Here is a 23,682-nt window from a genome sequence, read left to right on the forward strand (position 1 = left end):
AAGCGTCGCCCGCCTAGGCCCCGCCCCTTCCTCTCTCGGAGGCCCGCCCTCAGTGGCGTCACAACCCCGTGACGTCCCCCGCGTGACCTCACCGCGGTGGGGCGAGGGGGCGGGCGGAAAGAAGGAGGAAGGGGAAGGCCGGGCGGCGTGGGGAGGTGACTCCCGGCCTGACCTTTTCCTCGCCCCGCCCCTACCCTGAGGAGGAGGAGTTAAACCCTCGGGCTTGAGTGGGTGGGGGAAGCTGGGGGCTCTTAGTCTACGACCACGCGAGCATTTTGGAGGTGAGGAAACTGAAGTCGGGAAAGAAGAAACCAGGACGAGATCCAAGTACCAGATCGCACGCAAGACCCATTCTTCTTCGCAGCCAGGGCTTTGCCCCTCGCTCTGGAAGGGCTTGTTTGCGTAAGTTTCTCGAGCTGCTTTCGCAGAGGGATAATTCCCTGAATCGTTGGTTGCCGGCCACACACTTGGTGGCACCGGTGCTGATTTGTTATGCAATGATAGTCGCCAGTCTCCGGAAAGTAAAGGAGGCCTCAGTGCAAACGGCAATCACAGGTCCATGCGAACACCGCATATAATCTTCCACCCGCTCCGTCAAAACCAAGCCTCTCAAAATTTAAGTCATGAGAATGTGACCTGCCTTGTTTCGTTTTTAGAAGGCAAAGTGTTACTGTGCATATAGTACGTATAGTACCTGATCAAGGCCCCATTTCAAAACTAAAGAATAAGAAAGGAGCCATAAGGACTACCTTGTCTACCTCCCTTCATTCCTTCTTTCACCACGTTTGCCCGACACTCCTACATTCCCATAGGGGAAGATGAATAAGAAATGATCTCCTGCCTTTAAGTGGCTCTCGTAAAGTAAGATCCAGAGAGTTTGTATGCCTTGTCCGAAAATACAGAGCCGCAAAACTAGAAACTATCTTTCAATCCTATGTTTCCCATAGCAATTTCAACAAGGAGACAACTAGAATAAGAGACCAGTAGCATCTGCGGTGCTATGAGATTTTGGAAAGGGAAAAAGATTCTATTTTCTTCTGTCCCAGACTAAAAGGCTTTAAAAGCTTCTGAGGTCCCACACGTTTGGGAAAAATTCTCATTCTGCCAGTTATCAGTAATCATGGTGCTTGTCCAGATTGGTTTGTTGTAAAGATTAAAGCGTTAACTATATAAACTCAGTACCCTGCCTGCTCCATAAGAAGCACTTAAGAAATGATAACTAGTATTGTGACCATAAACTTGAGGAGGTGACTGTGGGGTTAGATAGTAAGTAGACAGGGATTACTTCTTCACCTGGTCCCTCTTCTACTTCACTTCTCTTACTTGTCCTTTGTTACAATATGAAGTATGTGTCCTTTCTCTTTTCTTAATAAGGGACCACCCTTTCTCCAAAGATTTTTTTTCTCCAACTGTCCGAATCTTATGGATGATGGAACAAGAACACAGAAAGATTATGAAAAGCCCAACTTTAGAGCTGAAAGAAACTGAGACTGTCTACAGGCAAAGGAATTGAAGCTGAAAGAATTGATTAACCAGAAATCGCACAGCTAGTAATTACACAAATTCTCAGTCTAGCACTCTATCCACTATATCCTGCTACAGCTTCCTTTTGAGTTCAATGTGGCCTTAAATTACAAAATAATTCAAAATATATACACTTTTCCAGTAACTGTTTTAACTTGCACATTCATGGATTAAAGTTGTGTTGACCAAGGATCTGAAGAAGAAAATGTTATTGAAATCTGATGATTCTATTAGAATGCTGACCCAAAGGAATTAAAAGTTCTTTGCCAATTTCAGTCAGCACTAGGGTCTCAGCTCATACCTAAACAGTCCACATAATACAAAAAATCCTTGCAAATAAGAGACCCAAATGGCTCAGAACTTCAGTTCATGATGGGAGCTATCTCAAAGCAGTGTAACTACGCCTGAAGTGAATTCTGAAACTTTATGGGGACATTTCTGGTTCTCATGAGATTGGAGGTGGTACCCTGAACATTAATTCCCTGAAGACCAGGGATGCTAATCATCTACAGTTCTTGGGACAGTGATGCCCAATAAACATTGTCTTATCCCTAACCACTATGTGCACTGGCCAAGGTGGCTGGCATATTAGATATGAAGAACCAGCTCAACCCATCCCCCCATGGAAAGGTTCTTTTGTAGGGTGGGATATGAAATGAAGGAAATGAGGTGTTACCCAATCAGGAGATTCTCAGACATGTGAATCTCCACTTGAGTCTGAGTGGTTATATAAAAACATCTCTGGTCCTGCCCTGATGGCTGTGCAGCTTTGTTTTGTTCTGTTAGGAAGAGGGCCTGAAGAAGGGCTGGTTGAGAGGCAAAAGGATAAATTGCTGAGCCACCCTAAGAAAGGAAAACTGAGACGCATTATTCCAAAGGGGCTTGTAGGTACCATCTCAGGACCATGTCAGGGGCTATGCTTGAATATGTCACTGCCTGGAATAAGCCCAAGACCTGCCACTTTCTAAATTTCCTGGGCTGGTGATCTTATGTAAAAAATTTAGACTAATCCCAGATCCCCAGACCAGGTCAATTTCAGGGTTTCTTTCTTTTTTTTTTTCAATATTTATTTTTGGCTTCGTTGGGTCTTTGTTGCTGTCTGTGCACTTTCTCTAGCTGCAGCCAGTGGGAGCTACTCTTCGTTGTGGTGTGCAGGCTTTAAATTGTGATGGCTTCTCTTGCTGCAGAGCATAGGTTCTAGGCACGCAGGTCCAGCAATTGTGGCACATGGGCTTAGTTGCCCTTCAGCATGTGGGACTAGGGATCGAACCCTTCTCCCCTGCGTTGGCAGGCAGACTCTTAACCACTGGACCACCAAGGAAGTCCTAGTTTCAGGGTTTCTTGTCTAATACTTGAAAATAAATTATCCAAAAAGACATGTGCTGTGCTGTGTTTAGTCGCTCGGTCATGTCTGACTCTTTGTGACCCCGTGGACTGTAACCTGCCAGGCTCCTCAGTCCATGGAGAATCCCCAGGCAAGAATACTGGAGTGAATTGCCATGACCTCCTCCAGGGGATGTTCCCAACCCAGGGATCAAACCCAGGCTCGATTCTTTACCAACTGAGCCACCAGGAAAGGAGACATAGATACTGACAAAGCAAAAGATTTTATTGGGGAGAGGCTATTGGGCACAGACCGGAGAAGGCAATGGCACCCCACTCCAGTACTCTTGCCTGGAAAATCCCATGGACGGAGGAGCCTGGTAGGCTACAGTCCCTGAGGTCGCTAAGAGTCGGACGTGACTGAGCGACTTCACTTTCACTTTTCCTGTTCATGCACTGGAGAAGGAAATGGCAGCCCACTCCAGTATTCTTGCTTGGAGAATCCCAGGGATGGCGGAGCCTGGTGGGCTGCCACCCACCAGGGGTCACACAGAGTCGAACACGACTGAAGCAACTCAGCAGCAGCATTGGGCACAGACAACAGGAGGGTTAGAAAACTCAGGAGCACTGCTCTGTAGCAGTCTCAGGTTTATGGTAATAGAGTTTTTTTCTGGGTTGTCTCTAGCCAATCATTCTGATTCTGGATCCTACCTGGTGACTTGAGCATCTTTCAGCCAAGATGGATTCCAGCAAGAAGAATTCTGGGAGGTTGGTAGAAATATAGACTGGTATATTTTTCTCCTTTTGACTTTTCCTGAATTCATTCGGTTGGTGGTAGCTTGTTAGCTCTGCATTCCTTAGCAGGACCTTCTATTGTAAGATAACCCATACAAGTGGTTACTGTCATGCCTGGTCAGGGCAGGCAGTTTCAGTCAGTGATTCCCCTAACAATTTTACCAGAGCAGCGTAGATTGCCTCCAGGTCTCCAAGTTCTTGAGATTCAGAATTGCCAGGGCCAGCAAGTGGCTAGATTATGCCACAACACAAGAAACCAAGCAGGGCCCTGGGGGGCTCCCAGGTAAGGAGTTGTTTCTGTCCTCTACTCCTTGTAGTCAAGACTTCAGCCTCCATGCTGCTGCTGCTGCTGCTAAGTCGCTTCAGTCGTGTCCGACTCTGTGTGACCCCATAGACGGCAGCCCACCAGGCTCCCCCGTCACTGGGATTCTCCAGGCAAGAACACTGGAGTGGGTTGCCATTGCCTTCTCCAATGCATGAAAGTGAAAAGTGAAAGTGAAGTCGCTCAGTCTTGTCAGACCCTTAGCCTCCCTGACCTTCCCTGAATTCCAAAGGGTGGATTCAAGGGAGGAGCTGGTCAAGGGAGGGGTGGCCAAGAAACCACCTGAGGCAAGATTAAAGTGATTAGAGAGGCAAGATTAGGAGGCCCCCCTGAGACAAGATTAGTGAAGTGAAGTGACTCAGTCCTGTCTGACTCTTTTCAACCCCATAGACTGTAGCCTGCCAGACTCCTCCATCCAAGGGATTTTCCAGGCAAGAAATACTGGAGTGGGTTGCCATTTCCTTCTCCGGGGTGCAAACCCTGCTCACACCCTAATCTTGTCAGAAAACCCTTCAACAGATTGTCCCAGGTTGGTATACATAGTTTTTCAAGGCAGAAGCCTGGGGTGTCTCCCTTTGCCAGACCCAGTAATAAAGTTATCCTTTTCTACTTCATCCAAAACTGTCTCTGAGATTCAGCCCCGGTGTACAGAGAGGCTGAGCTTTTGGTAACATAACCGATTCAGAGAATAAACGGAGTCCAAATTGATATTAGAATACATCATGTGACAGTAGCAACTTGTAATAGAAAGCTGTTGGGTGTGCATCAAAACTGTGATGACCTCCTTTCTCTACAAACCATTAGCAACATTCTTGCTGGCCCCCAGCAGCTGTTTCTTCCCCAGATAACCATGTCTCTTAGCCCTCACACCTCATCGATGGGACAAGAGGGAGACACCAGACCAGGATCAGCCAATCAGATTCTCTCTATCAGAAATTTGAAATTGGAACTCAGCGAGTTGGTGGAAAGGGCTCACCAGGTGGCTCAGTGGTAAAAAAAAAAATCCACCTGCCAATGCAGGGTATGCACGAGACTTGGGTTTGATTCCTAGGTCGGGAAGATCCCCTGGAGGAGGCAATGGCAACCCACTCCAGTATTCTTGCCTGGGAAATCCCATGAACAGAGGAGCCTGGCGGGCTATAGTCCACAGAATCACAAAGAGTAGGACACAACTGAGCTGACACAGTTGAGCATGCACAACTGATGCATGAGTTGGTGGAACAGGCTGCCAACTGAAAACTGGCACTTGCCATCTACCTCTACAAGGGTTAGATCAGCGGCTGCTGAGCTTCAACATCTGCTGAAAGGAGTTCAGGGGGGAGATCAGAAATGAGGTCCTCTGTCCTCTGGGGAAAACTGGCAGAACTGATCTTCCGATTGTTAGACCTTCTCAAGAGAAGATTTTATGAGCCCAAGTCTTGCATTCCCTCATGTCTAGGAAAGCACTAAAATCATTATGGTGACATCTGCTCCTCGTGACTAGCAGCAAGCCTCTGCCAAAAATGTGTGCTTAACTTCATGCACCCCCCTTCACTAAGATCATATGTAACACTCGCCTTCCCTCTACCTCTTTGGAGCAGTTTCTCAGAGCTATCTGAAATGCTGTCTCCTGGGCCAAATAAAGCTTAACTCACAACTCTCACATTGTGCTTTTTTTTTTTTCAGTTGACAAGACCTAAGCTGTGTGCTTGAAAGTGAATAATAGAAATACACAAAAAGAGACGAACTTTGGGGCTGCTGCTGCTGCTGCTGCTGCTAAGTCGCTTCAGTCGTGTCCGACTCTGTGCGACCCCATAGACGGCAGCCCACCAGGCTCCACTGTCCCTGGGATTCTCCAGGCAAGAACACTGGAGTGGGTTGCCATTGCCTTCTCCAGTGCATGAAAGGGAAAAGTGAAAGTGAAGTCGCACAGTCGTGTCCGACTCTTAGCGACCCCATGGACTAGCCTACCAGGCTCCTCCGTCCATGGGATTTTTAGGCAAGAGTACTGGAGTGGGGTGCCATTGCCTTCTCTGGACCTTTGGGGGGGACTCATGAAAAAGAGATGATGCCCATCTATAGTAAGTGGACCATAAAACAGAGAGAGGCAAAGATAAGAGGCCTGAAGGCATGGGAGAAAGTGGTTTCTGTCATCCTGAGTCATCCTAGTTGTTCAGCTTCCCTTAGATTCCATGGAATTCTCCAAGCTCCATTCAAAATACATTATCTCAGGACTTCCCTGGAGGTTGAGTGGTCGAGACTTTGCCTTCCAGGGCAGGGCCTGCCAGTTTGATCCCTGGTCAGGGAGCTAATATTCCACATGCCTCAGGGCCAGGAAACCCAGAACATAAAACGGAAGCAATAGTGTGACAAATTCAATAAAAACTAAAAAATATATGCTCCCCTTTTAAAAAAAATACATTATCTCCTGGATGAAGTCAAAGAAAGGATCAAGTCATTTCAAAATGGAGGAGAAAAAGAAGAATAAAGTGAATATTTGATTTCTATTTAGAAATGGACATCCTACTCTTAAATATAATGGGAACACCACAGCAGCGGAAAAAAAAGAAAAATGAGGACACAAACGGACAGTTCACAAAAGAAGGAATATTGAGTTAACCAACAAACACTGAAAGATGTATACCACTCACAGATAAAGACATGGGTTAAAACAACAATAAGGCATCACATTTGCCTAATCAGAGTGGCAAAGCTTTGAAAAATATGTAATAGCTGTTGTTGGCAAGATTGTAGGGAAATGGGTACTCTCAAATATCACTGCTTCCGGGAATGGAAATTGATATATTTTTTCCTAAAGGTGAGTAGATGTGAATTTAGATAATTGGTATGAAGAACCTTTGAAATAAATATTCATACACTCTGACCCCCAAATCCTAGGTTTATAAATGAACTTTTCATAGAGGCATTATAATACATATAATAACGAAAAGTTAAAAGGCTGAAAGTAGCCCCAGTGTCCACCAGTAAGAAAACTGTTCCAAAAGAAACATGTGGGCAGGGATGGACAAAGTCCTTACTTTGTTTTTTCACTACCATGTTTCACCCAAGCCTGTGGGCCACAACTACTGAGCACCAGGCCTAAATCTCCTGCTCGGCAACAAGAGAAGCCGCTGCAGTGAAAAGCCTCAGCACTGCAGCTAGAGAGTAGCCTCCACTCACTGCTGCTAGAGAAAACCTGTGCGCTGCAACGAAGACGCAGTGCAGCCAAAAATAAATTTAACTAAGATAAATGAATAAAAAATTATTTGCTACAAAAATCTTTAAAAAAATAATTTCACCAACAGGGCACAGGTGTTTCAGTGTCTCCGTATCCTTGCTAACACTGGTTATTTTCTGGTTTTTGATAGTAGCCATCTTATGGGTATGAGGTGATACCTGATTTCTGTTTTGATTTGCACTCTGTGTGTCTTAGAGGGAACATTCTTTCTGGGAAGTGAACAGGTGAGGTGGAAGAGCAGCCTGCTGCGGTGGGCAGTAACTCTGCTTTCAACATCCATCCAGAGCATGATGGCAAAGGACCAGATCCCTCCCATTTGGGAGTTTTCCAGTTCCTCTACCCTGTTATGCTCCTACTCAAGAGGTACAAAAACAGAAGGTGCCAACCTGTTATGCTATTTTTTCTTCTGGACAGAGCATCTGATGCCCTGGGTCTCTTTTTTTTCCTAATGTGGTGAATGGGACAATGGAAAAGAAAACCTGTCTTTATTTCATGTCCCTTGTTCCCTTGACCTAGATACATCCAGAAATAGTACAGTCTTTTCTTCTTTCTTCTTCTTTTCTTGGCCCCTTTAGTTTATCTGAGCCAAAGCATCTTCTAAGAACACACCGATTTCTTACCTCTCCCCCTTGTTAAAAAAAACACTCACAACTCCTCTTGTTCATTATAATCATTCTTTTCACACTTCTTCCAACTGGGTCACAATATGTAAAGGATCTTGCTATCTGCACCTAGGCAGAGGTAAGACAGAAAAGGAGGAAAAGGAGAACAAATACATAATGAACCCCTACAAGCTGCCAAATGCCCATCACCTTAAATGCTTTGACTATTTAGTTCTCAGGACAAAATGAGATCAGTACTATTGTTATTACCATTTTGCAGATAAGGAAATGGAGAGAGATGGTTTAAATAATTTGTTCAGGGAGACCGGGATATTGACAAAGCCAGAATTGAAGCCCAAAGCTCAAAGAAAACTGTGGCTTTTTAGTCACTCCAGATTTCTTTCATTTCTATGGAGTTTACCTCTTCCTCATGTTCAAATTGATCGTGTTTCTATGGAGCTGTCATTGCTTTCTCTTATTTCTTTTACTTTGATAATTTGATTAATTAAGAAAGAAAGCTGAGCATCGAAGAATCGATACTTTTGAACTGTGGTGTTAGAGAAGACTTTTGAGTGTCCCTTGGACTGCAAGGAGATCCAACCAGTCCATCCTAAAGGAAATCAGTCCTGAATATTCATCGGAAGGACTGATGCTAAAGCTGAAACTCCAATACTTTGGCCACCTGTTGTGAAAAACCGACTCATTGGAAAAGACCCTAATGCTGGGAAAGATTGAAGGCTGGAGGAGAAGCGGACGACAGAGGATGAGATGGTTGGATGGCATCACCGACTCAATGGACATGAGTTTGGGTAAACTCTAGGAGTTGGCGATGGACAGGGAAGCCTGGCATGCTGCAGTCCATGGGGTCGCAAAGAGTCGGACACGATTGAGCGACTGAACTAAACTGATCAATATTAATACAATATCTTACGTTTATATAATAACACCTTATAGTTTTTCAACACATTCTCTTATCTCATTCTCAGAAATAACACAGGCATCAGGTTGTATTGTCCATATTTATGTATTTAGCTGCACCGGTTCTCAGTCGCAGCATGTGGACTCTAGTCCCCTCCGGGGATCTAACCCGGGTTCCCTGCATTGGGAGCTCAGAGTCTTGAACACAGGCTCAATCCCTGAGCCAGGAAGATTCCACACGCCACAGGGCAGCTAAGCCCATGTGCCACAACTACTGAGCCCACATGCTGCAACTACTGAAGCCCAGGTGCCTAGAGCCTGTGCTCCGAAACGAGAGAAACCACCACAGTGAGAATTCCACGCGCTGCAACAAAGAGTAGTCCCTGCTCACCACAACTAGAGAAAACCTGTGCACAGCATTGAAGACCCAGCACAACCATAGATATATATACACCGGTTTGCATCTGCTCATCCCAAACTCCCCCATGCCGCTGGCTATATAGTATTCTAATTTAGGAATTTATTTTACTTGACCAGTTTCCTGTTGATGGATTCTGAAACTACTTCGAATTTTTTTATCGTTATAGAAATTATTGGGGATGCTCTGGCAGTCCAGTGATTAGGACTCTGTGCTCTCATTGTGGAAGGCCCAGGGTTCAATCCCTGGTCGGGGAACTAAATTCCCATAAGCCTCACAATGCAGTCAAAAAAAAAAAAGGAAAAATTAACTCCAATTTAAAGATTAGGGAACTGAAGCTCCAAGAAGCTAAAAGATTCCTTTTTTCAAAATCCAAGTCTAGAACTAAGCTGCTCAGGCCAAACCCCAGACTTCTGACTCTTAAGACAATATTCTTTCCAACTAGACCACAGGGACAAGAAGCTGGAATTACTGAGATAGGATATGCACTTGACAACTAAAAGCGAGAATTTCTTTTTTAACTGCCCCATTTCTTAAAAAGTTAAGCATGAGGACTTCCCTGGCTATCTAGTGGTTAAGACTCCATGCTTCCACTGCAGGGGACATGGGTTCAATCCCTGGTCAGGGAACTAAGATCCCGCAAGCCATGAAGTGTGGCCAAAGGGGAAAAAAAGAGAAATGAAGCATATACTTGCCACAAAATCCAGCCATCCCACCCCGATGTACTTAGCCCAAAGAAATGAAAGTTTATGTCCATACAAATACTTGTACATGAATGTTCATAGCAGGTTTTTTTTTTAAGATTTATCTATTTATTTATTTTATCGGCTGTGGTGGGTCTTAATTGCTGTAAGCAGGCTTTCTCTAGTTGCGGTGAGCGAGAGCTACTCTTCAGGGCGGTGTCCAGGCTTCTCACTGCAGTGGCTTCTCTAGTGGTGGAGTACAGGCTCTAGGTGGGCGGGCTTCAGTAGCTGCGGTTTGCAGGTTCTAGAGCACTGGCTCAGCTGGGATGCACGGGCTTAGTTGCTCCACAGCATGTGGGATCTTCCCAGACCAGGGATCAAGCAGGTGTCCCTTGCATTGCAAGGAGGATTCTTCACCTGTGGACCACCAGGGAAGCCCTCATAGTAGTTTTATTTGTAGTAGTCAAATAATGGAAACAACCTAGATGCTCATCAGCAGGAAAAAGGATAAACAAAGTGTAATATAGCCACTCAGTGGAATACTACTTAGCAACCAAAAGCAATGAGCTATTGATACATACAACACCACGGATGAGTCTTGAAAATATTATATTGAGCAAAGACAGCCACATGCAAAGGAACATGTCCTGCGTGAGGCCAGTGAGGCCCTGATCTCCTCACACATTTCTCATGAGCAGACCTGTCTGTGTGGCTCACGTGTCTAAAGGCCTCGCCCCGCCACCACACGCGTAAAGCTGAGCGGTTCCGTGAGAAAGGAGACTTTGTGGCAAAGTTAGACTTTCAAGGAGAAAAATAAAAGCTGTTTCCTGAATGAGGCAGAGGGGAGCCATTCTTGGAATGGTAGATTCTGGAAAACCTAGTTTGGATTTCAAAAGGCCAAGAAGGACTCCAGGGCTCCCTGCCTCAGAGGTGTAATAGAATTTGACTGCCTCGTTCACCTTCAGTCTGTCTTCCTACCACAGAACCTCTGAGACCACTTTAAAAACCATCTCAGCTTCTTCAGAAAAGTGACTCAGATGCTCAGCTTATTAGGAACGTCAGAGGCTGCTGCTTGCAAAACAGGACAGCGTGAAACAAACTGAAAGCCCTGTAGAGGAACCTGAATAAATCAAATACTTGTCTGTAACCACTTATGGCAGCCTATAATAAAGGCATCTCCACAAATCCAAAATACTTGTTTTTTTCTACAGAAATATGCCTGCGTGTGACAGAAGGAGAGATAGAGGCTGAGTGAATGATACAGATGAGGCCAAGAGAAGAAAGAGCAAGTGAATATTCCATTTCTTACCAGACTGCACATCCCCAAAAGGTAGTAGGGCCTGTAAGCAGCAAACTCTCAATCTCCACCTGTGTATATTCTTAAACCAGTGTTTCTCTAATTCCCTAGACTACCTACATTAGAGGCACCTGAGGGAAGGGAGTTCATGTTAAAAACGTCAGTTGCTAGTTTCTGTTGTTCGGTGACTAAGCTGGGTCCGACTCTTTGCAGCCCTATGGACTGCAGCACACCAGGCTTCCCTGTCCTTCACAGTCTCCCAGAGTTTGCTCAGGTTCACGCGCAGTGAATCAGTGATGCTGTCTGACCATCTCATCCTCTCCTGCCCTTTTTTTTTGGTCTTCAATCTTTCCAGACCTCTGGAATTTGAGTCATTGTGTGGGATGGAGCCCAGGAATCACCAGGTGATTCTTACGTACTAAAGCTTGACGATTATTACTTTAAACAAACACAATGAATTGTTCATTAATGGTTTGCTCAATAGTTTAACTTGATCATAGGTTAACAAATTAACCTCTACATTTTCACTAGTATGTCTGAATTACATCTGTCTCACGAAAAACAGTTATAGATTAATGAAGAAGCAAACAAACAAAAACACTGGATGATTGAGAATGTAAATCCATACAACCTTTCTGAAATTGTCAGGCATGTACGTAAAAATCTTTCTAAATGCTCTGATTCCTATTTTCCAATTCTAGTCATGTATCTAAACGAAATAATTTGAAGAGTAAGCCAAGAACTATGTATAAGAATGTTTACTTTCCCATTGTTCATAACAATAAAAAATTGAAACCATTTAAATGTGTCGCAGCAGGAGATTGTTAAATAAGTTACCATAGTGCCATGTGATAGATGCAGATGCATACTTACTGACATAGAAACATGTTTATAGTATATCATTGTTTAAGAAAGATTACAAAACATCTTACCATTTTTGCAAACAAAAAATTTGAAAGGGTAAAATTTAAAAAATGTTAGAAATTTTCTTTGGTTGGTAATGGTCACAGGTCACATACTTTTTTCTTCTTTGTAATGTTTCTAAATTGTTTTAAAATAATACACGTTATTTTTATAATCAGAAAAAAGCAATAAGTCTGTATTTCTTTTGTTATTTATTTACAATGTTGTATTAGTATAACCTAGTAATTCAGTAATTTTATAGATTATGCTACATTTAAAGTTATATAAAATAATGGTTATATTTCCATGTGCTATACAATATATATATCAATAACCTCAGATATGCAGATGACACCACCCTATGACAGAAAGTGAAAAGGAACTAAAAAGCCTCTTGATGAAAGTGAAAGAGGAGAGTGAAAAAGTTGGCTTAAAGCTCAACATTCAGAAAACTAAGATCATGGCATCTGGCCCCATCACTTCATGGCAAATAGATGGGGAAACGGTGGAAACAGTGTCCGACTTTATATTTTTGGGCTCCAAAATCACTGCAGATGGTGATTGCAGCCATGAAATTAAAAGATGCTTAATCCTTGGAAGGAAAGTTATGACCAAACTAGATAGCATATTAAAAAGCAGAGACGTTACTTTGACAACAAAGGTCCGTATAGCCAAGGCTATGGTTTTTCCAGTGGTCATGTATGGATGTGAGAGTTGGACGGTGAAGAAAGCTGAGCACCGAAGAATTGATGCTTTTGAACTGTGGTGTTGGAGAAGACTCTTGAGAGTCCCTTGGATGCAAGGAGATCCAACCAGTCCATTCTAAAGGAGACCAGTCCTGGGTGCTCATTGGAAGGACTGATGCTGAAGTTGAAGTTTCAATACTTTGGCCACCTCATGCGAAGAGTTGACTCATTGGAAAAGACCCTGATGCTGGGAAGGATTGGGGGCAGGAGGAGAAGGGGACGACAGAGGATGGGATGGCTGGATGGCATCACTGACTGGATGGACATGAGTTTGGGTGGACTCAGGGAGTTGGTGATGGACAGGGAGGCCTGGCGTGCTGCGATTCATGGGGTCGCGAAGAGTCAGACACGACTGAGTGACTGAACTGAACTGAACTGATACAATATATCCTTGTTGCTTATTTATTTTATACATAATGTTTTGTATCCCTTAGCCCCCTACCCTAAGGCTGTATTCATTTTGAATAAAAGTGGGGAGGCCACTGAATTCCATGTCTGAGGAATGGGGTGAAGTCCCAGATCTACTGTTTTCTCTAAAATAGAGATGGTTGGGGGTATTTCCTGGAAGTCCAGTGGTTAGGACTCCATGCTGAGGGCCTAGGTTTGATCCCTGGTCAAAAAACTAACATTCACCAAAATCCTCGAGGTCAAAAAATAAATAAAATAAAATGGAGATGGCAATACCTTCTCTGTCTACCTCAGAGCGTAGTTGTGGGATAAAATGTGGAGATGTTTTGTAAACTATACAATGTTTTATGCAGTAGTATATTACTAAGTCTTGATTTTCACATAAGAGACACGAATTCAGGTATGCAAAGATTGGTTATTAAAGCATAAAGGTAGACCTTTTTTTTAAACTGCTTTTTACTTTTTATTATGGAAGTTATGAAACATATAACAAAAGAAGGCAGAATAATATAATGACCTACCATGTATATGTCACCCGGCTTCAGTATTATCAACTTAAGAGGCAATTTGTTTTAGCTATACCTGCCTACTCACTCTTACTATTAACGTAGTACTAGACATTGAACTGGCATTAGACCTCTGTAATTTTCATGGACATAAAAGAATGTTTCCATTCTTAATTCCTCATCTGAAAAGAAAGAACTGTATACTTTAAAAGACAAAATTGAATTTTCTGGTGTTTGAAATACATTGCAATTTTTTAAAAGACAGGAATTAACTTATATACGACACTTAGCATAAATGGCATTTAGAAATCGCATTATGGGTAAATTCTCATCCACGGTGTTGCCATGACTTCAAGCTCTAAAGTGGCTACAAACTCTCCTTGAAACAATACAAAGCACTCACTGGGAAAAAACTGGAGGGTTAACAGTGACAATAGTGTGTAAAGTACAGTCACTGGAATGTGGGAGACATTTTCCCCCTCAATTTACATGAAAACCTTACGTCATTCTTTACATTAAAAATTGACATGAAAATCTTCTATGATTCATAATCTATACCACTTAATTTTAGAAAAAAACAAAAGTGTCCAGACACATAATTTCTCCAGATTGTTCACGCCTAGAAGGCATTCTACCAGAAATTCAACACCACGACCGAGAGTTGATTTCATGCTATTCCTAAATAAATAAACCTTGTACTCTAGCACCTCCCTCATGGTCAGTAAGAGACCTAAATAAGACAAGGTAAATGAGGCATTAGGCATGATGTCCAACACATAGTGGGTTATCAGTAACATCTCACAAGGTAGTCTCTGTACTTACAGAAGACCTTTTGGATGTATTATCATAGGTATGGTTTTCCCTTTTATGGATGAAGAAACTGACAAGCTTAATGAGTATTGCTGAGGGCGTGGAACCAGAGGACTGCTCATTCTGTCCTGGGAAAGTGAAACTGGGACAACCACTTGGCACCACCAAGGGCTATGTCTAGGAAAGCTGAAGAGGTGAGTTCCTCTATGTTCCAGCAAGTCCATTTCTAGGTACGTGCCCTAGAAGATTCTTGCATGTGTGGTACAAAAATGCAATAATATTCTTTGCAACAATGCTTGTGACAGCAAAAATCTGGAAGCAATCTCAGGAAAATGAATTGACCACTTGCGATACAGTCATGAAATCAAACACCTACAGCAATTAAATTGACTGAACTAGCCATATGTAGCAACACAGCTAAATCTCAAAACCATGAAGCCAAGTGGAAAAAGTAGTGGCAGAACGATCCATACAATATAATATCATTTTTATAAGGTTTACAAACATGTGAAACAATAGTGTATACTTTTTATGGATTCATATATATCAACTTTAGAAAGTAATAAGTAGTAAATTTAGGATAATAGTTATCTCAAGAAAGAAAAAGAAAGAAATATAAATAGGGGAGGGATACCCAGGTGTCTGTGTGTGTAATTGTTTCTGTAATATTTTACTTCTTTAAATATATCTAAAGCAAGTATGGTATAGTGTTAGAATTTTTGTGTAAGGACTAGGATGTTCATTATATTTTTCTTTATACTTGTATGTACGTATGTATACAAGCAGAAAACATTGGTATAATGCTTACTATGTCACAGGTAGTGATATTGTTAGGTTCTTTACCTGTAGCAGCTAACTTAAGCATTTCAACAACCCTACAAGATAATTATTGGTTTGACCAAAAAGAAAAACCCAAACGAACTTTTTTGGCCAATCTATAGTATGATTACCCCCTTTTTATAGATGAGAAAACTAAGGCACAGAGATTAGAAACTTGCCAGATGCTACATATTTGGTAACAATATGGCGATCCTGGGATTTGAAGGGAGTCTGGTTTCAGAGTCTCATCTTTTAGCAACCAAACCCTACTGCCTCTTGAAACACTTCATTTTCTTTTTCTTTAATAAAAGGGAGATGGGACCAAGCAGAGAGGTAAATCCACATCACACAGGTCAGTGAAAAAGCAGTTCAACACTCTTTCCTGACCTTCTTTTACTACTAAGAGGAAATGCGTCGATTTCCCACCAGGTCACATGGCAAAAGCCAGAGCGTCCTGCCCAGACCTAGAGACTATACAGCGTCAGCACACAGTGGTAACACTAGAGTAAAGGCCACGTTACCTGGGACCTGGAATGAAGACGATAAATCAAATAGTAAGTTCTTAGAGGATTTGTTTTTTTTTAAAAGGTCATCGACATTTTAAAACATTATTCATTTTACCTTTGCGTGTGCTAGGTGTGCTGCGTCTTTTGCTGTGCCTGTCCACAGGCTCTGCAGATGCTGTGCACACACTCTTCCCTAGCTGCGGCAAGCAGGGCTACTCTCACTGTGGTGGCTTCACTTGTTGAGGAGCACAGGCTCTAGGGCGCATGGGGTTCAGAAGTGGTAGCTTGGGCTCAGTAGTTGTAGTCGCCCAGGCTTAGCTGCCCTGTGGTGTGTGGGATCTTAGCTCATGGACCAGGGACTGAGCCTGTGTTCCCTGCGTTGGGAGGCAGATTCTTAATCAGTGGACCAACAGGGAAGTCCCTGAGAAGACTCTTCTGAGGCCTCAAGTCTCCAAGAAATTCTCCAGAAGGCAACATAAAACAGAATAATTAGTTCTATGAGTGAAGAGGGCTTTTCATTAGAGTCTAGCTAATAATCTCATGAATTCTGATTGTTGCTAAATTATTATCTGCATTTGAGCAGGCCCATTCGAGTGGGGAAATTCCCAAATGGGTCATAATCTCACATAATTCAAATAAAAAATAACTCCCAACTCTCTTGTGTTACACAAGATCAACGTTAAGAGTAGATAGAAATCAGGCATATCATCTGCCTCCAGACCTGTTGATAGCCTCCACCAACTCTCTGGGGCTGGTCAAAGGCCATGGTGCATGGCTGAGCTTGTGAGTGATGGCTGATGCCGCCTCCTGAGAGCCTCTGCAGCCCTGCCTCCGTGTTCTGCACTCAGGCAGAGGTGGCTCAAAGGGCTGGGGAAACTGACAAGTTGAATGAGTGGTAGCAAGCTTTGCTTAACTGAGAAAGTGAAAAGCTTTGGGAGAAAAGCCCGCGGAACATTTTTCAAATGGGTAATGCACTTTTTAATAATAGAGGATGTTTTCAGTCCTATCATGTTTCTGAATTCTACAATTTCATTTCCTTCAAGCAAGTTCCTGTGGGCAGCTCACCATTCCCACGAAAGAGTGAACACCCCAAGGGATAAATCCATTTTTGCATTTCCAGAGCAATTTCTGCTTCACAAAGAGGATCCGTATCCATTATGTCATTCGTTCTGCTATTTGTGTCATCGGAGACAGGAGCAATGGCAATAACAATGACGTATTTGATATTATTGAATGAAAGAAGCCAGTCACAAAAGATCGCACAGTGTAGATTTCATTTATATGAAATATCCAGCATAGGCAAATCTGTGGCGGGGGGACTGTGCTGTGCAAATCTATAGGAACATAAAGTAGATTAGGGAGTCCCTGGTGGTCGAGTGGTTAGGACTCCACACTGCCACTGCAGGGCATACCAGTTTGATTCCTGGTCAGGGAACTAAGATCCCATGGTTTGATCAAAAAATATAAATAAATAAAATAAAAATAAAGTAGATTAGAGGTTGCCAGAGGTTGGGAGGAAGAGGTAATGGAGAGTGAGTGCTAATGTGCACAGGGTTCCTTTTGGGGTGATGAAAAAGTTCTAGTTGCACGATCTTGTGAATACATGAAAAAGCCACTGAATTTTACACTTTAAAATGGTAAACTTTACGGAATGTGACTTTTCTCTTGATTTTTCTAAATTGCAAAAGTGCTTATCACAGCTAAGCCAGGCCAAGAGTTTTGCCTAATCATCTCGACAGGCTTACAAGGTCCTCATTTTATAGATGAGGACACAGGCTTGGAGAGAGCATTAGTTCAGAGTAATGTGGCAAACACACAAGAAACGACCAAAATTCAGATTTCTAACCCTTACTTTCCAAATCAGACTTTTAACTGTCACTCAGTAATTCATGAAGATATCTCTGAATGTAACTCAATTGATGGTATTTCCTCTGTGCCACTCTCTAAGTGACAAATCTTTCCAGTGCTTCTTGCTTTTACCTCTTATGGTGCTTTTTTTAACTTTGTGGTTCGTTATCCCAAGTTTTTGAGAATTAAACATAGCAGTGATTTCCCCCTAAAAGTCCTTAACTCTCTAAACTACCTTCCTTCTGATAAAAAGCAAAGTTTCATTTCTTAGCTCTTCTCCAGGGAAGTCCCTTAGGGTCACAGAACCATAGTCGATTATAAGCAAAGCTGTGATGTCCCTCCCCTCTACACTCATTCTGCTTCAGGGATATGATTACCCTTCCATGGGACAGTTCCCCAAGGGTTTTTGTTTACTCTGACCTAAGAGGTCAGTTGGATGACAAGTGCGTCAGTCAAAACACTTAAGAAGGAAAAGACATATGGCAACAGTCTCTGTTATCCTCAGACATTCAGCATTCAAGGGCAGAGAGAGTTGGAGTGACTTTCCTATGGCCATGGAACTCGGAGCAGACTGGAGTCTAAAATCCTAACACTATGGCAGATTTCTCAAAAGAGTCTCGATCAAAAGAAACTGATATTTATATAAAGTATAAATTTAGGGCTTCCCTGGTGGCTCAGTGATAAAGAATCTGTCTGCTAATGCAGGACACAGGTTTCATCCCTGATCCAAGAAGATCCCACGTGCCACAGAGCAGCTAAGCCCAGGCGCCACAAGTGCGGAAGCCCACTTGCCGTAGAGCCTGTGCTCCACAAAAAGAGCCCACCAAGCTCCTCCGTCCACGGGATTCTTCAGCCAAGAATACTGGAGTGGGTTGCCATGCCCTCCTCTAGAAGATCTTCCTGACCCAGGGGTCAAACCCACATCCCCTGTGACTCCTGAGTTGCAGGAGGATTCTTTACCACTGAGCCAGCTCCTGCAATGCAAGAGACGCAGGCTTGATTTCTGGATTGGGAAGATACCCTAGAGAAGAAGTGGTAGTCCAGTATTCTTGCTTGGGAAATCCCAAGGACAGAGGAGCCTGGTGGGCTACAGTCCCTGGGGTCGCAAAAGAGTTGAACGTGACTTAACAACTAAACAACAACAACATATATATATATATATGATACTTTATACATCTATACATACATATATATATGTGTATAAAGTGTCATGGGGCTTCCCTGGCGGTGCAGTGGTTAGGACTCTGTGCTTTCACTGCAGGGGCATTTGTTCGATCCCTGGTCAGGGAAACAAGATTTGGTGAGTGGCATGATGCAGCCATGAATAAATGCCTTCAAACTGTGGTGCTGGAGAACACTCTTGAGAGTCCCTTGGACAGCAAGGAGATCAAACCAATCAATCCTAAAAGAAATCAACCCTGAATATTCATTGGAAGGACTGATGCTGAAGCTGAAGCTCTAATATTTTGGCCACCTAATGTGAAGAACTGACTCACTGGAAAAGATCCTGATGTTGGGAAAGATTGAAGGTGGGAGGAGAAGGGGATGGACGACAGAATACAAGATGGTTGGATGGCATCACTGACTCAATGGACATGAGCTTGAGCAAATTCCAGGAGATGGTGAAGGACAGGGAAGCCTGGCGTGCTGCAGTCCATTGGGTTACAAAGAGTCAGACATGACTGAGTAACTGAACAACATGTCACAGCCAAAAAAAAACCCTACCAAATTATCAGAGCAACAAGAAGAAAGCTATTCATCCAGTGTTTAGATGGTAAATATTAAGAACTTGAAAAAGCAGCCCATAAAAGATGACCAGGGACTTCCCTGGTGGTCCAGCGGTTAAGCCTCTACCCTTCCACTGCATAGGGGCACAGATTCCATCCCTTGTCAGAGAACTGAGATCCTGCGTGTTGCAAGAGGCGTGGCCAAAAAAAAAAGGAAGGCCAGGCTTACTCTCCAGTAGAGAAGGACAATGAAGGACAACTCTGAACTTTTCTCCTGAAAACATTCAATATCTTCCTTGTCCTTTCATATTTTATTTCTCATGAATGAACTAGGGGCTGACATAGCACTAACCGCCACTGCCCCCTTGGCAAACCTCAGATTCCAACTTCAATCTAGCCATCTGTGGTTTGCCCGTTAAGGGACTGAACTAAATATAATTTATATGTGTACATTTACAAATAGAGGCATATTACGGAGAGAAAAATAAATGATTTCAACCCTTTCGATAGGAATCAGCACATTTAACGAAATTGTTGAAGGATGGCCAGCTCTGCCTGGATTTTCCCTGCAGCTCATCTGCTATCGGATCTCTGAACCTCTAAGTGACCCTGCCTTCTTTCTAGGAAAACATCCCACGTTTCAATCCTGCGCTGAGCTGAAGCATTTATGGACAATTGGGCTTCCCTGGTGGCTCAGAAGGTAAAGAATCTGCCTGCCATGCAGGAGACCCAGGTTTGATCCCTGGATTGGGAAGATCCCCGGGAGAAGGGAATGGCTACCCACTCCAGTGTTCTTGCCTGGAGAATCCCATGGCAGAGGAGCCTGGCGGGCTACTGTCCATGTGGTCGCAAAGAGTCAGACATGACTGAGCGACTAACACTTTGTTTTCCCTTCAAAGTGCTACCTGGAAATACCCCAAGGGTTATTTGCATTATAAAAGGGGACTTTAAGGTCACTCTGGACACAGCTATATCTGGGAAGAAGGGGAGTTTACAAAAACAAGTTGTATTTGAAATGATTGTCAGGTTCCCTAAACTTTCTAAAGGAAATTCCAAGAACCCTAGAAGTTTTTAGGTAAACTGAAACTTACAATATGAAACAAACCAAACCCTTCACTACACTCTCACATCGTTATCTTACCTGAGCCTTGAGCTTCACAACAACCTGTGAGGTGGGCTGGTCACTGATCCTCTTCTCCAGATCAGGAGACCCCCAGGAAAAGGAAGCAATTCCCACAGGGTTCAGTAACTGGAAGTTGTAGGATTTAGAAGTTCGAGTCACCTGACTTATGGTCCCATGATGCCTTCTTCCAGAAAAGCCTTTTAACTGACAGTTTCATGAGCCATCCTCCTAACCAACAGAGAGGATTAAGAGTCTTTACAGGTAGGTTTGCTTCTGGCGAATTGTTTCCCTTTTTTCCTTACTTTTTTTTTTTTGCTGAGCTGCATGACCTGTGGGATCTTAGTTCCCCAACCAGGGACTGAACCCCTGGCCCTCCGCGTGAAACACCAAGTTCTAACTGCTGGACCACCACCAGGGAATTCACTTCTTACCGTTCCTGTTTTCACTTAAATCTCACTTCTGCATTGTCACTTTATGACCCTTCTGAAACCGTTGGTGGTAATGCAAACTTCTACCACAACCTTTGATTTCAAATTTTCTTCCCACATTTATTTTCCTATCTGGTCATGGGTGGTAGTGGCAGCACCAAGAGGTGACTTGGGGAGAATTTTATCCTCGTCACTCATCAACCTCTCCAAATAAACACTCAGTTTAGGCTTCCCCAGTGGCTCAGTGGTAAAGAATCCACCTGCAGTGCAGGAGCTGCAGGAGACGTGGGTTCAATCCCTGGGTCGGGAAGATTCCCTGGAAGGGGGCAACCCACCTCAGTATTCTTGCCTGGAGAATCCCATGGACAGAGGAGCCTGGTGGGCTACAGTCCTGAAGGTAGTAAAAAGTTGGGTGCCATTGAAGCAACTTAGCACACACACATAACAAGAAAGAGTTCTAGGGAAATGTGACTTCCCAGCAATTTCCTAATATCAGGGTCCTTGAGTTTCATCCCTCTGAAGAAATATCGTTTATGTGAAATATAGAGTAAGGGATGCCCCTAGAATTGCACAAGAACGGAGACTTGCCCAACCACCTTTGAAAGAGACTGCTACGTCTAAGAACAACTATTACAGAAATTCTGGGGCCACTGAAGGATGATAAGTGGTAAGAAAGTAGGATATCCCAAGATCTGACAGTTATCAGCAGAAAGGAGCCAAGTCATAGAGATGACTAACATAATGGGGAAATGGACCCGGACTGTAGATTAACACAGGTAAAGTTCAGAGTTCGGGAGTTAGTCAGCAAACAGCACAATTATGCAGAGACTAACATTGATCCTGGTTGCAGGCTGATTGGACTTTGGTCTGGCATGGAGAAGAGAGGAGCTCTGAGTCCACCAACCATGAGTTGAGCCACAGAGAAGTCCAGGGCTTACGCATCACCACCAGAAATGCTGGGATGACTTCTCACAAGAAAGAACGAAAGTTGCAAGGTGGACGGAAGGCTTCAGTAAAAGTTGCCATCTGTTTCAAGTGGGTTCAAATTTTGATCTGGCGTCTTGAGTTTTTACTGGGTTTCAAATCTACTAGTTTGTCAAAACCAAGAGAATTTAGACATTTACTAACCCAAAAGAAGATAAATTTCCCTACACCATCATGAATTACATTGTGAACTAAACTTGCTAGATTTCCTGACTGGTCACAGACTGGAAGATGAAACCGCCCTCTGTGCTGGTGGGACAAAGGATGATGTGGTTGCGTGTAGGAAATGGAGTCAGTCTATGCAAGCGGCAGGTCCCAAATTTGGGGGCCAGATGTCCACTTCCAGACTGTTTCTTTTGAGCAGAAAAGAAACGGTCCTGTGTGATTCTTCGGAGGAGCCCACCCTACACCTGTTCATAGTCCCAGTGTTCTGTTTTCCAGGTCACCAGGAGGCCCGGAGCGTCCCCTAGCTGGGCCTCTTTGGACAGGCCTTAGTTGGACCACCTTAAAGTACTGTGGCCTTGAGTGTGGCAACAGTTGTGAGCTATGGACAGCTGTTATATCTGACCTCCCCTGGACACCACTTCTTCTCCCTCTGAATTCCAGAGTAGAGAATAGACTTCTTAGCCAGCTTTGTTGGAAGTGTACCAGCACCTGTTGTTATGAGAGAGTCATTTCTGGGGGGCTCAGGGCAGTCCCAAGGGGCTCAGGGTGCCAGCACTGCCCCAGGCCTCTGCCCTGAGGTATATTTTGCAAAACGACACTTTGTAACCCATTGCTCTTCATGTTACATCCTGCCTACTGGGCCTGGCTCCAAGGCCTTGATCTTTCTGAGGGAACAAATCTAGTTACACTAAGGGCAGAGAGCAAAGGGCAAATGGTCAGCACATGGAAAGGTTTGGCATGAATAATCTCCACCACTGGCATGATAAGAGACATGGGAAGTTAATTGCTATGAACAATAAGCATTTATGGTTTACTATGTACCAGGCACTATGCTGCACACGATGCATCCATTGTGTGCCTACAACAGCCCTATGTGGTAGGGTTGTCTCTTTTTGATGAATGAGGAAATCTAGGATTTTAAATAAACTGCCCAAGTTTTCATAGTTAGGACATAGTTAGTATGGCAGAGCCAGAGCTGGGAGCAGTTGCGGCTCGAGGGTTTAGTTGCCCCATGGTGTGTGAGATCAGGGATCGAACCACCACCCCCTGCGTTGGAAGGCGGATTCTTAACCGCTGGATGTGATTTAGTCGCTAAGTCGTGTCCTACTCTTGTGACCCCATGGACTGTAGCTTGTCAGGCTCCTCTATCCATGGGATTTTCCAGGCAAGAATACTGGAATGGGTTCCCATTCTCCTCTCCAGAGGATCTTCCTTACCCAGGGACCGAACCACACCAGGGAAGTCCCTTAAAGTAATACTAATAAAAGAGAGATTTCTGATGCTCAGATTGTTCTCAGTTTAGCCAGTGGGCAGTCTTGAAGGTTGGCTTCTGTGTTCTTTCGATAAAATTTGATAAAAATCAGATAGATTTGATAATTTTTTGGTAATTTTGATAGATTTGATAAAATCTTTTGATAAATCCCCAATGTTCTTTGAACACTTTCTCACTTTCTGGCACATAAAGGTATTTTAGGTTTATCTTATGCATTCTTTGCAGAAGTCTGTTAACGGAGAAATCCTGGTGCCCCATGTTGGAGAATGGTATTTGGAACCAAAGGTCTGGTTGCTATGTGTGCTTGTAACAACTGGTATGTCATTCCTTCTCTAGG

The 23,682-nt window shown here is 43.5% G+C and overlaps 1 long non-coding RNA gene across 2 annotated transcripts; it reads left to right on the forward strand.

Moving 5' to 3' along the window:
• The first annotated feature begins 98 nt into the window (after positions 1–98).
• Positions 99–21,973, forward strand: LOC145517505 (uncharacterized). Of its 2 annotated transcripts, XR_014062081.1 has the most exons (9): positions 99–402; positions 3,533–3,615; positions 5,630–5,802; positions 11,014–11,132; positions 14,513–14,666; positions 15,721–15,845; positions 19,997–20,072; positions 20,687–20,756; positions 21,774–21,973. It is a non-coding gene; the product is annotated as an uncharacterized LOC145517505 (long non-coding RNA). The 2 variants fall into 2 exon arrangements; XR_014062082.1 differs by lacking the exon at positions 11,014–11,132.
• Positions 21,974–23,682: the final 1,709 nt, after the last annotated feature.

The sequence above is a fragment of the Giraffa tippelskirchi genome, chromosome 8 (assembly GCF_054371585.1).
Source record: "Giraffa tippelskirchi isolate mGirTip1 chromosome 8, T2T-mGirTip1v1.2.pri, whole genome shotgun sequence".
Lineage (NCBI taxonomy): Eukaryota > Metazoa > Chordata > Mammalia > Artiodactyla > Giraffidae > Giraffa > Giraffa tippelskirchi.